Source organism: Anticarsia gemmatalis, chromosome 19, assembly GCF_050436995.1.
Source record: "Anticarsia gemmatalis isolate Benzon Research Colony breed Stoneville strain chromosome 19, ilAntGemm2 primary, whole genome shotgun sequence".
Taxonomy (NCBI): domain Eukaryota; kingdom Metazoa; phylum Arthropoda; class Insecta; order Lepidoptera; family Erebidae; genus Anticarsia; species Anticarsia gemmatalis.
The window spans coordinates 288,067-303,258 of record NC_134763.1 but is presented as its reverse complement, the minus strand read 5'-3'; the positions used below and the strand labels follow the sequence as shown (position 1 = coordinate 303,258).

General features: G+C 34.6%; 1 protein-coding gene across 1 annotated transcript in view; it reads right to left on the bottom strand.

Annotated features, from left to right (window-relative positions):
* LOC142981166 (paired box protein Pax-1-like) overlaps positions 1-15,192 on the bottom strand; it is a 38,030-nt gene that overhangs the window by 22,133 nt on the left and 705 nt on the right. The window lies entirely within an intron of this gene.

Here is a 15,192-nt window from a genome sequence, read left to right as displayed (position 1 = left end):
GCGCACGCGCACGGGTCGCGCCACAGCTGGACCTCGTAATGGGTGGTGTATTTATGGGAAATTGCTATGTTTCGGAACATGGAATTTAGTGAATTTTAACTACCATTAATCATGACACGTGGATGCACAAAATGACTGGTTTTGATGCAACTGTCTGTCACATGAGCTGTAGCGCGATTCTCTACTACTATCGAGTATCGACAACCGACTAGCTATCGAAAAAAAATGGATGAACATCTGATTAGTGCCTCTAACGGACGTCGTAGAAACTATTTTGGCAGTACATTTTTAAATGTCAAACTCTCGATACTCGATGGTTTTTCTATTGCAGAGAATCACGCTACTATAGCACGATTCTGTACAGTCGGTACCTTCGAGTATCGAGAGTTTGACATTTAAAATGTACTGTAATAATACTTTCAGAGGCACTAGAGGCGCTGAAACGATTGTCATACAACATTTTTCGATAGCTAGCCAGTTGTCGATAGTAGTAGAGAATTACGGGACTGCTCATGATCTTTGATTGCATTGACCGAATGAATCATTTAAGGTCATCGATGTCAAATGGAATATCTACTACCAATTAAGTGGCAATTGAGCCTTGCTTTCTTTGCAGGCAGCATACAATTCTGATTGAAGTACTTAGAAAATTTCAATCCTGTGGCTTTTACACAGAAGTGACAGATTTGTTAAGTGTTCCTAAAAAATACTAATCCCGTTTATAAAATGATTCAATATTGTTTATGCTATTGAATGGAGATAAAATTTGAAAGATCGCGTAAAGATTCTATTCAACAAGTTTTACGATATCTATTATTGTACTTATTCATACTTTCACTAGCAAATGGCAATTTCTTTTTCCAAATTGCCATGTCAGATTAAGTAAAACTCTTGTTTTTGTTACAAATTGTTTTCTTTCAATAGATTTCTTTGTGTGTATTAAATGTTAATCCAAAGAAATAATAACGTTTCGCATAAAACAGTTTTATGCAATAATAACTTGTTCTTATCAGTCAATTGGAAAACTTAAATAATATGTTTCAATTGAAAGGCTATCGTTTGCAGAACTCATTATAGACTCGGAAAAATCTCATTCAATTTCAGACGTTTCATGAGTAGAGAGTACTTTGTAATTCCTTCAGGCTTAGAAATAAGTGTTTTAAGGCTAAGAAATGTACTCTATAGGAAAAAAGCTTTCGATTGCTATAGTTGGGGTAATCTAATAGTTTATTATTTAAATATCATGCACGCATGTAAGGGCTTAATTTAATTAGTTTAGAACTCATTTCCATTGCTTTACAAGGGTTTTCTCTAGAACGGGAAGGGTTAGGCCTTAAGTCTATTTTAATGATAGTAATTAAGTTGACTTTAAATAACATGGTGAATTAAGTACAACAGTAAATCTTTAATAACTTAATGAGCTAAGAAACAGTATCGAGCCCAAATATTCCGTATTTGAGTTCAAAAAGTAATTTGTCTACGAGTGCAACAATAGTAAACAAGATCTATTATTGTATTTAGTACATAATCATTCAATCACCCATCCCTTCAATGTAATCCCGTATCCCTGTCAGCAGCAACATAAATTCATCAAACATTTATTTACCGTGCGCCGGCGCATCTGTCAAGCGCACGGTAGCCAGAGGGGGGCGCGGGCAAGTGGCCGGGGGGGAGGGGGAGAGAGGGGGGTCTGTTTACCGCCATTACGATGTTGACAGGAGGCGGGCGCGGCTAATGCGTGCGCAAACACGCTCGCTCGCACCAGCTCCGAGAGGTTACAAACTTATGGGATTGAGAAAATGTGGAGGCGAATTAAAGTTTAGAAATGAATGGTTTTAAGTTGAAATAAATGTCACGAATTTTTAACTAATATACAATTGATATTGATAATCCCTTGATTTATTTAGGCCTTCCTAACGCCTCCCTTATTCCGGGAGGAGACCCTTGCCCAGCAATGGGACATTAAATATGTTAACTTAATTGAGAATCAAAATATACTGTTGGGTTCCAGATTTGGCTCTATTAGGTAGGTACTCCTATTAGCAAAATGTGAAAATTGTCGAAACCGAAAACTGTTGGCAAATAATTTTATTGTTAAACTCGTAAATTGATTAAGAATTTAAGAAAATCGGAAATGATAGAGCATTCAAAAAAATCTGACAAAGTATTATATCAAACCTCAGATACCTTCAATCAAGTAAGAATATACCTAACTAGTATTGCTCATACGCAGTAGCCGCTCAACAGTGTGAAGTCCGAATGAGCACAGGTTGTCGGAAAAGGTGTGCCGACCTACTAACTAGTCTGTTTGTCTGTCTCTTGATACTGTGAAAAATACACGCTCTAGATTTAATATTCATACTTTAGAACCACATCATCTGTTTCGAAGATGGTGAGGTCAGATTTCCTTACACTCTTCCTCCTAGAGGAAATGTAGGGATTCAGGACAGGGCGAACCCTATCTCTGAGAAAATGCGTGTTTTAAAACATTAGAAAGAAGTTTCGTCAGCAGTTATGGCCGACAAAGATCTCCAAATGAGTCACAAAAAGGCCTATACTGTCTCGCCAATCGACTTAAAGCCTCTCAGACATATGTCGCGACTTACAAACACAAAAATGCCACTGCATCCAAAAACATTGTTTAATTACAAATGTCTAGTAACTAAATACCGAACAAATCTCCGTCCCTATACAAACACTCTTATTACAAGGGATTAAGGTTCATTTTGGTGATAAAATCAGAGTGTAAACAAAGGCTAGACGGGAGTAATTGACAGGAAATTGTAACATTATTCGTTGTTTGTAAATGTACTTAGAAGATATGTAAAGTGTCCGGTTACGGGACCACTGTGCTAATATTTACATGATTGAGTCCTTACTAATATTATAAATGCTGATGTTTGTTTTACTTCAATATTGCTGAATGGATTTTGATGGAATTTGATAAACGAGTATTTTAGGGTCCTAACCATTTTTTTTTTAACAGGACTTCTTTCCACGTAGACGTAGTCGTGTATGAAAGCTTGTAGGTCGTGTTTTTATCATAATATCTATATCTATTTATTAGAATGTTACTTCTCGATGCAAATTAAAAAGGTCCTTGAAATTATGCCGTAATATAGCCGTGCGTTTCTTGCCGTTTCTTCTCACGAGCAACAGCTTTTCCGAAACGGTGGTAGATAAAAAATATTTTGACGATTTCAAATACTTGTTAAAGTTTATGAAATAAGAATATTTGACTTTGACTTTGACTTTGACTTTGACTATGATGAATCGCATGTAGCTTGGCACAGGTACCTATATCGAAAATTGTATCTCGCTCTCTTCCTATAACAGTCATGTTATGAAACGATAGAGCTTTCTAACTAAAGAGGCTGTTTTTCATTTTACAAATGAACATACCAACATAGCTTTAAACCGGTAATCAACTAAAATGTAAATGCACTTCTTCTCAAAACAAAGACCTATGGTCAATATTTTCAAACACCAATTACAAATACCTCAAATTGCTCAAATTAAAGCCAGTTTTACTATTTCAGATGAACTATTCAATAGTTAACTATTGTTTCGTGCTTTACTACTAATAGCAAATCTTTAGAGAATCCCTCAAAGTTCTATGTGTAAGGCTAACTTATCCAGAGGTACCTAATAGTCAGAGCTGATATTACCACTTCCAAACAAGTATTGGTTAAAACAAATTCCTAAACGGTTCTTGAGCGTAATGAGAATTTCAAAGGTTACATTTGCAACCTTCAGCTGCCAAACCGATTAGGTTATTATTTTAAACTCCCGCTTTAAACTAGAAGATTTATCAATCAATGAAAATAATATAAAATAAATAACACTATACATATTTAAGAAGGTAGCGAAGGTAGATCCGGTAGCGGTATAGCTGCGCCGGTCAGCGCGCCGTCGGCGTCATGCGCAAACACGGCGGCCCAGACATCATGTCCGTGCTGTTTGTACTGTGCACCCATTAGCCCACTGCACTTTACCGTTTTAAATCAATAATATTTTAATTTTTCTACTGCTTTTTTTAATCTCTAAACTACTGGTGTAATGGAAATCGCAGTGTTTGTTTTTAAATGTTTTTTTTTACATAGTTGAACGCCCTGCATTAGTATTCAAGCAACTATGGGATCTTTGGTCTCTATGAATGAGCTGGATTTATTTTCGAGGATAAAAAAATAACGTTGTCGCGTTGCATTGTCAAGTCTATCTGATAGCAGTCATTGAATAATATCTAAGAACTTCGTATTCTCTACAAAGTTCCTACGTTCGTTTATTAGTTCAAGTACCTATTTTAAAAAAAGATAAATAACTCACAATAATTAGGTTAACCTTCGTGCGTTTATCCAGAGTTCTCAATTCTTACCTTGAGCTTTGGACGGCATGTTAAATGATATACCTACCTGTTATTATCTACAATAACAACAACTAAATCTTTCTTCATAACACGCACCTACATCTCTAAAATTAGAATATTACCTAATTTTTGTTTTTGAGCTACGAATGAGTAAGAACAGCTTTACCCTAGTTTAAACTAAGTTAAAGGAAACGATTAGCTTATCTCTCAACACAATGTTAAAGAGGTACACTTCTATTACATTACAGCGACCGTAAATATAAGAGTTTAACTTGAACGTAGCCGCAAACAGGAAAATGTTTGTCGAAACTTTTGTTTCACACGTTTTGTCAATACTTAGCGTTTGTGCGATATTTATAGTATTAGGTCGGGGAAAAAGTCTTTTCGCATTATAGTATGTATGAATGAACTTGTAATAAAATCTTTTCTCTACACAAAAAAGCTCGATATTTGGGTACCTCACGAGCTCACTGAAAGAAACCTAATGAACCGTGTACTCATTTGTGATTCTTGAAGCCAAAGAGATTTTATTACAAGTTCATTCATACTATAATGCAAAAAGACTTTTTCCCCCACCTAATATGTACAGACTTATGGCCTATTTTTTTATAAGTAAAGTTAACAATGAAGGAGCAAAGATGTAAGTAGATATTAGCGGCAAACGATAGTCTTTTAGTTCGTTTAGGTTACTTCCCATTTTCTTTGTACAAAACGTCGAATAGGGTTTTTATATTCCTTTTTAGACCTTTCTCTAGCCATATACTTAATTTGCGTGTATTTTTGCATTGGTAAAAAACCAAACGCTGCGCATAGTACCTCTACATTATTTTTGCCTGAAAATAAAGTCTAGCTGGACTTTATTTCAGGTACTTATCTGTGTTTTATACTTCCCTGCCTAACTCCTTTGAAGAAAAATTATGACAAAATATATCTTAAAGTTAAACGTTAATTTATCGACAGTAAAATCAACGGAAACGCAGTTTTTATTTACGATTTCTTTACCGACGGATTTGGATGTAAAAATATAATTTACGACGAACAGACAACATACTGACTAGCAATTTGTAGCGAATATAATATATTGAGAACTATAAAACTCCTGTGGTCTAGAGAAAATGGTGATATAAAGATGCAAATATAATTATTTTTAATCTGTTGCTTTTAAAAAGATAAAAATATAGAATTTTTTTACATGCTTCCGCCAGTACCTTTGCTAGAATAAAAAAAAACCCGGTTTAGGAGGATCCTGTGTTATGAACTATCTGTGGACCAATTTTCATCAAAATCCGTTCAGGCGTTTTGGTGTGATTGAGCGCATTGACAATCTTAGTTAATAGTAAGATTGATATCGCTTTACATTCACAAGCATATTAAAATTTCTAAACTGAAGAATAATTCTGCAATCCAATCATTAAGTGAATAAATAAATTGGGATAGAGGTAGTATTTTTCATATTTTTTATACAGAGATGAAACGTTTTTAATATTTAAATTAAATTATTTATCATTAAACGTAGTTTCCTATTATAACCACAACTTCCGACAGTCGTTGTAGGTACAGGATGTTGAAAAAATAGTAAAGTATTCTGTAAATTGCCCTATAAGTAAATAGGGTACGTAATTAACTTAACCGCAAACAAACAAAAAATAATTTTATTTTTACAACAACGCCTGTTATACCCAAAAGTGTAGATAGATAATGTATAAATTATCCATGTTTTACTGTTTACAATCATAGTTCCATGTAATATGAGATGAGCCTATTGCCATATACCTACCGAAACCTTGACACTGGCTAATTAAAAATATTCAGATTCAGGATATTATAACAGAAATTAGAAAGGCTCAATAATACTTTGTGCGACCCGAGAATCGAACATGAGACTCAATGACCTATAGTCGTATACATACACACTTACATACCTGTAGAGTGTAGAGTGTAGACAGATATGATATCACGCCTGTTATACTCGAAGCCCTGCCTTCGTATGTGTATGTATGAAATGCAACCACAATTCGCCTCTTGTATGTAACGGGCGAGGGTATTACCATATACCGGGCAAGAATTATAAATAAAGAAATTAGCTAATCGCATCAGCAGTCACCCTGGGAATCAAACTCGAAACATCGTAGGGATCAGTCGTATACAATAGTATACATGCATAGGCAATAAATCAACAAAAAATATGATGTAAACAAGTAAACAAAAAGTGAGTAAACAAATATAATTAAGAGCAGTTATAGTGCGGCAGTTATTGGCTCGTGCTGTCGATAACCCGCGATGACCGGACTATCGCGATAAACTCGATAGCGATGGCGTCGCGCGAGTTCACAACACTCACACGTTTCTTAGGGCTGGCGCTTACCTCATCATCATCACTATTTATAGTAGTCACGTCAATGGCTGGGCTTGAACAACTTTGACACTAGGTTGACCACTAACCATACGATAAGCAGAAGCAGTGGGACAATGGAAAAATAATTTGATGATTACTAGCGAGCACAAATCTTAAGAAAGTATTTTTTTTTTATTTTCAGGCTATCTGAAAGCCTTCGAGCAGACTGCCTGCGTGGCGCAGTGGTTAAGGTAGCCACGACGATACCACTGCGTCGGGAGGTCGTGACTTCGATTTCCGGTCGGAACAATAATTATTAGTGAGATACACAGATAGTTGATTTGGTTGGTTGTACTTTGTGTCCGTTGTTTGTATGTTTGTAAAAATCCACGTGACGAGAGTAATTCTTAGTGCGGAAATTGTAAAAAGATATGCAAAAATGCATAGTTCGAATGGTACTAATATATCTAATTTATTAATTTCTGTCTGGAAGGGATTTTTTTACTACATTTAATAATTTATGTTTAGCATAAACCACTGTTTAAGGGCGTTCTTTAGTCTCTGTCTATCCCTATGGGTTCCCCCATAGGGATAGACGGAGACTAAAGAACGCTAGGATAGAGGGCTTGATATAATGTACAATATCTTAATTAACTTGAAAAGTAAGATAATCTCCATCATAACAACATTAGTATAGTACTAAAGATAAAGATAAGCCACATTGACGCAGGGAGTGCCACTACGTCTTGTGAGAGCATGACTGACAATTAAACTGAGTGTAATCACAATTACCAGATAATTATTGCGTCATATTATCGACCTTTGGGAATCGCAAAAACGTATTAAAGTAAAGATTAAAATGACTGACAGAAAACTTGCAAAGATTTATTTAGTTTGGATCATCGTCCAAGAAGCTGTTGACTAAGATTTGACCCGCCCGTTAACAGTATCTATACAAATATCTATCCTCTATTTTAACTACGAAGGCGTATTTTTTGAAAAAAAGGTCAAACATCGGCGTCCATTTTTTTTTTACAAAGTAAAGGGTCATGTTGTTTTCAAAATTTTCATATCATATCTACTGTAATTTCTCGGATCGGTTTAATAATTTAGCCATGCAGCATAACAGCATTGAAGGAGTTAGTAGGTCAATAATGTTATTGTTTACACCTTAAAAGCTTATGCTGTTTACTTCTTACTATATTATTATAATTTAGACTTTGTTATCTTTGTATAACGGCCTTTGCACTCTACGCCAAAACGTCAAGAAAAATGTTCATGACTACTTTCATCTCCGTAGAAAGTATGTAAAAACCTTTATACAGGTATAAATATGTTAATTTAATCTTATACTATAAACTTATTGTACTCAATAATTAGAAATGTTATTACAATTTGTAAAAGTAACGCTTAGCTGTGTACTGATAACGAAATTCGCGTGAATGTCGAGCCAACTGCGAATGTTCGCGACAACTAATTAAAATTATGTAAATATCGCTGCCACTTGTTTGTTAATATACCGTGAAGATATCACGTTAACATAACTACTTTTACATGAAGGTACAGGAAAAATTATATCAAAATCATATAATTTTTTTGTAAAATATGGTACTAATTTTGGTATAAAATTTCTTGTTACGTTTTAAATTAAAGTTGTTAGCACATGAGACAAACATAGTTAATGTCGAAGCGCGCATATATTTCATACACCTCTGTCCGCACCTTCGGGTATTATAGGCGTGATCTTATTTTTCAATGTATGTATGAACTAAATAGATTCTATTTTAAAACGCGGAAATTATACCCTGGGATCTCGTATTTTACACTAACAAAGTCACAGTTAACTCGAAACTAAAGCTAAGTGTTCCTACAGATTTTTCAGGCGTATTGTCAATTAGGGTTGCTAGTAAGACAAATCGTAACAAGCGATAATTAGTACCGACTGATTCATATTGACTTATTGAGAATCGGATTAACACCGACGAAATCTTTAAAAGTGGTTTAGTCCACTATTTGTATTTGTCAGAGCCTGTTTAGATGTCCGCCTGATGGACTTTTTTAAAAGTCTATCACTTTAGTTTCTAACAGTGACAATTTCTAACCTGTCATACTGAAATTCATACATTTTGTATAATACATTTTGAACCATATTTTTTTCGTAAACCAAATAACTTAAGAGTTATACAACGGGTGTAGTGACGCGCAACGAAGCTGTTTTATCTTACATATCGATAACCCTAGACGGCCCCTGACTTATCGATAAACTGCGCCTAGCGCGCGCCGCGACGCCGCCCTACGCTTAATTAATATTATATTAAAAACTAAAATAACTAAAGCAGGTAATTAACTCACTTTTTTATGTCAGATAACGTTGTTTCAGTAAAAAGTTGTAATGAATTGGTTTAATCGAGTTTCTGCAGCAAAAAATGGCGTGTATTTATTATTTGTTAATAAAAACAATGTTTTATGATAAAATAAAAAGCGGCCGTATCATGTAATAAACATTGTTGTATCTTTTAGAAGTTTTAGTTTCGAGTTGCTTGATTATTTTTAAATGTTAATCGGGAATTTACACGAATGCTGAGGAAGAATAAAGAATGTTCCACACGGATAACCTAAACTTTTTTTTTTTTGTAACGTATTAGGTAATTACTATAGCAAAATTTTGTAACTAGAAACTGTTATGCTAAAAGCCAGATCCGCTTGGTTTCTGAGGTAAATTTAGCGGTAGTTTATCTATTCAATAGTGTTTCAATTCATATAAATAAATCCCTTTTGACGGGGATTAGCCGTTTAAGGGTCATTCAGGGTCTCGTTAAGGTCATATAAAAACAGCTTAACGGGTTACGTGAATAAATATTTCAGTAGCAAAGTTAATTCTGCATTCACTTAATATCTCACTTGCGCGCTGGTGGTATTTTATGAATTAGCTGACCCGCGCAACTTCGCTTGCGTCACAAAAGACGGGTCAAAATTTTCCCCGTTTTTGTAACATTTTTTACTGGTATTCTGCTCCTATTGGTCGTAGCGTGATGATATATAGCCTATAGCCTTCCTCGATAAATGGGCTATCTAACACTGATAGAATTTTTCAAATCGGACCAGTAGTTCCTGAGATTAGCGCGTTCAAACAAACAAACAAACAAACTCTTCAGCTTTATAATATTAGTATAGATTCTAAATGTTAACTTACAATGTGTTTTGTCTTTGCAGAGTCAAATGGAAAAACCACCAAGATACTAAAGACAGTTCTATCATTTACATAACTTATGAAATTATGGCGCAATATCTAATTACATTATCTTTTTTGAATTTTCAAACAAATTTGGCCAGATTTGTGTTTTCAAAAATATAGTACCCTATTATAGAATAAACCTGCAGGGTACTTAATGTTCGAAATTATAAATCAGCATTCCTTAAAAAACTATTTATGGACCATATGTTTTGTCTGAGAATCGAAGCCACGACCACCGAGTATAGTTAGTAGCGAGATAAGAACCTACATTGCGCTTTTTATTAAATCGTCACTGGATATTATTTAGTATTGGATAGACAGACAAATATTAATACTATAATATCTATCATCGTGTTACAATAACGACAATGCGTACAATGAGCGGCGTACATAGCGTACTGTTTGCGCGTTCAGTTAGTTTACCGCCGGTAGGTGGCGCTATCTGCCACCTTTGACCACCTCTGACCGACCGTGACACCATGGGAGGTACAGCGTACATATGACGTATTTAATTAACTAATGAATAATGCGGTCTAAAGAGCTAAACCAAAAATACTATAAAGAATTATTTTATTTTGTAGTACAGTAGTCGATGTGGGTTTGCCGCTTTGTTGTGGTAAAAGGATATGAGGTTCGATATCCACACGAATCCAAAAATATTATTTACCAATAGATTTTTGGTCACACCCTTCACAACTGAAAATCTCGTTATTTTCACCATGCAAGCCCCTCTAGAACGGAAGTACACCCTTGCGCCACCTACCACGAAGTATCAAGGGGGAAACAAACTACATACTCGTATTTATGTACATGGGGACCACCCCTGGCTTCACTCGAGTTTAACTGACTTGTACATATATGTATACATGTTTAAATTTGAAGCCTTAATCCATGTTGCATATCACTTTTCAAATAGTTAATGATGTATTATATAATAGGTAAAAAGACTGTGCGCGTTAATTCCCGAATTCTATTATACAATAAACATGCAACGCGAAAGTTTTAAAGTTATGAAGAATTAAAGTAGATTTAATATCGTAATTTTTCAAATCCAAGCTTGATATGCATTATATGCACTCAGTGTAAAGAATTGATATATTTACTTCGTATAACTATAACTTCTAATATGTATGTAAAACATCGCGTGTGATCAATAATGCGAGATGATCCATAAATATCTGCTATCATCTGATCAGTTTAACCCCTGACACAGACACACCGCTCTGACGTCACATCGAACGACGCGCGACGTCAACGCGATTTTTACACGCGTTGCACAATTAATGAGTGACGTCGAACAATTTGACGTTGTTGTTTGTTGTTGTTGCTCCAATCTGATGGAAATGCATGACTTGCATTGAGGTATAACGTCAAAGAATTGGCTACATGCGTAGTCTTATCCTGCCCTTGTAATGGAAAAACAGTATCTGCAAATTGATAGTTATAAGAAAACCATGATTAACAGCTTCGCTGACGTCATGTGATGTGAAGTCAAAAATTACAGCACTGAGATATGACTTCGAATTTGTAAATTTTACCGGGCCTGTTAATAGGAATACCTATTATAATAATCTATTAGCACTCGCAATGTAGGGATGCTCATAATATAGGACTAGTCCGAATGTGCCGGCTACCTTACGGGTACGATGTAAACGCTAATATAATCATTGGGGATGGTTATAACCAAAAAAAAATCATACCCTGCAATTTTTATAAACAAAGCTAGATTTAACAAACTGTTATTTTATAAAATCAAGACTCTTCGAAGGTAAAAGAAAGCCAAAGTATGTCATTGGTTTTAAAGCGGGACAAAAATGATTTCGGTATAATACTTACCAAATTCAAATTGAAAATGGGATTGTTCGACATTCTGTTAGTCTAGGTAACTACTTAAGCTTGGTATACATGCATAAAATTTTCAGACAAATGGATTAGAAACTAAAACTTTTGTTGATAGCGGCGTTGCATAAGTCAAACGTCCGACGCGTTGCCAAAAATCTAACATTCGCACTAATCTGTATAGATTAATTTAATTTTTTCGTAATACGACAGATTACTGCGCTAAGCTATAATCTAAATGCTATTAAATAATGCTGAATACTCGTATGAAGTAGATAAGCGCGATATATAATGTACATAATGCAGTTGTGACGCGGGGATAGATAATATTGATTATTTATTGATCTATCGTTCGTGGGTAATTCAACCACAAAGAGAGAATATGTTTCAGCTAAGTTTATTTAACTGCTCAACTATAAATACTAATATCAAATATATAATGTATTAGAAATACGATAGTTTGTATATATGAATGAATGTTTTCTGCTCAATCACACCAAAACTACTCAATTTGATGAATCATCAATCATCATCGTATTGACAATATTGTTGATGTTTCTCACACCCTTAGTTTATAATCTTGATTAGCACACATAACTCTTCTTTCACTATATATTTTTTAAACGTCATTCATATACATTAAAAGTTTCATTAAATTTGCAACATTTAGTAACAATATTATTAATTCCATAGTATTTTCTCTTGAACAGGAAAATAGATCTGCTATCGCATGTAATAGTACTTTCGTGATGATTTTTTCATTTAATTAACGCTTTGATAATTTATTTAACCGAGTAACTGCATACGTGTACATTATATTAACAGCGTTATCTTCAAACTTACCTATTCTAATGAATCTTTATATTTATATATTTGTGCTTTAACAGCAATAGGTTCTGAATAAACTGGTGCCTAAAGACGAATATTTCCGTGCTTAAGAATATAACCAGCTCTTTTATGGCAAACACAAATTGCTAAATGCGTTGTTGGAAAAATGCAATGAAAATGTCAACGATATCAAGATTACTAAAATTAAAATTACAGTGATTACCTGCAGAAAAAATAGATCACTATCCCTCTGGGCTATGAGAGTGAACGAATAGAAAATGTACCTGATAAATGCGCATACTTATCCAACGGCGACGGAAGGTTTGTAGCGAAAGGGTTGTATTAGCCTCTGCCATGGCCGTGTAGGCCATATTTGAATGGATATATACAAATATTTATTTGTAAATAGGCCATATTTATCGTACAGTTTGTGAAGATGACTCCATCTCGCTAGGTACTGAAACCAAACCGGTGGTTTGTAATCTAGAACAACATATATCTAGGATATTTTTACCGTGGGAATTATTCTTACGCAGACGGAGTAGAAGCTAGCTTACCTACTTAAATATAACTTCTTCAATGTAACTGTATTATTTAGCAGCAAAACCATAAGGTTATACTCGTTTAAAAAACAGTATTATATATGAAATACGTGCGTAATAAACGTTTTGGTGTGAACAAACGAAGCGGCCCGAATCTGATCCGTTCCGAACAAATACGCTGCTTTAATCATTTTGCTCCTTTTACTTACTTACTTCAGATTTGATCTCGATTTCACATACTTTATACGTACTTAAGAACAGTTTGACTGGAGTTTCGTTTAAAAGTAGAGGAAATTCGACTTCAAATATTTTAAATACGAGAGTTCGTTTTGTAGATGTTTGGTACTCTTTCACGTAAAAACTATTGAAGTGATTTTGATGTAGTTTTTTAGGCTAATAGTTTGTTTATAATCAGGATTATCCATAAGACAATTTGATTCCAGGAAATCTTTTTACGAGCATAGCAGCTTGGTTTAATATAACCTAAGATAGTGTGATACTGAAATTTGATTAGTCCGACGTGTTTGTACAGATTGCATCAACTTGACCTGACTAAATAAAGTTTTACTGAAAGTATACCCGATTCTTAATAGATTATTAATAACGCGATTTTCGCAACAAGTCAGACCGATTTACAGGTTTCTGGCCTGAAATAGGTATAAAGATGATTGTCGACATGTCTGAAAACAGACAAACTGAGCGGAATAATGTTTACACGGTCTTTTAGTCCCATATACAAAACCATTATTATACCCCTTTTTAACAAAAAAAAGCCTTTTTTATCCATATTCATCGGATTTGATAAAAATTTTGTTATTGTATTGCAGGTAGAGAAGTTGTCAAAACATCCAAAAACTATGTGAATATATAAAGTTATCATGGCTAAAGTCATCCAAGTTCAACAATGGAAAAATCGGCCTCAAACCTATTTTGCAAAGCAGGAAAAATATGCATCTTTTTTCATTGATACCTGTACAATATGATTTAAATTTTATAGATCAAAGTAAAATTCACGTACTTATTTTTTACATAGTCATTTCCGGTGGTTGTAATTTAAACATACATAGGGAAAACTATATTTCTAAAAATCCCCGTTGGTACTGAAATGTACATATGTCTATTTGTTACGCTTTCTCGGCTAAATTGCTAAACCGATTTTGATTAGGTACATTTTTAATAAGTAGTTGCAATACTGGCTTGACACCCACAACCCACAATGGATAGGTACCGCCGGAGACCGGTTACAGTGGGATTACATAGGCTTAAGGCTTATAAGGCCCTAGGTCAAATATATGTATTTATTTATTTATTACTTCTTATACAAAGTTGTATAACAGCAAACATAATGCCAAATGCTGTTTGTTTTTCTTCACTTTTATTTTACGAAAATTATAGTGAATCGCGCTATTATACTTGATACTGTCGTATCCCCTTTGTGCCGAGTATCTAAATATGTATATGTAACTCAAAGGTGACTGACTGACTAACATAGTGATCTATCAACGCGCAGCCCAAACCACTGGACAGATCGGGCTGAAATTTGGCATGCAGGTGTTATAACGTAGGCATCCGCTAAGAAAGGATTTTGATCAATTCTACCCCCAAGGGGTGAAATAGGGAATGAAAGTTTGAATGGAAATTCTGGGACAGAGTTTTCATTCAAACATTCATCCTCATTAAGTCTCAAAACACACGAACGAAGTCGCGGGGAAAAGCTAGTTAAAGGTAGAGAAAATTTGTTGCATATAATCCTTTTTTCATGTAAAATTTCTCGGTAGTATTTCTTTAGCTTTTTCATATAAGCTGGCTTTCCTTCTTCTATCAATGTGGAAGGAAAAGCATGCATGCATAAAAATGGTTCTGAAAGTGAAGGAAATCATAGGCGGGAACTTTCAGTGACCTTATAGTATATGTTTGGATAGAGTTGCATCGACCGTTGTTACAGGCCTGAAATCACAGTCCACAACAAATAAGGTATCATAACCTGTTATTTTCAATAGCATTCAAGGCCCGTTGTACCTATTATCGTGATATGTGTACAGATTTC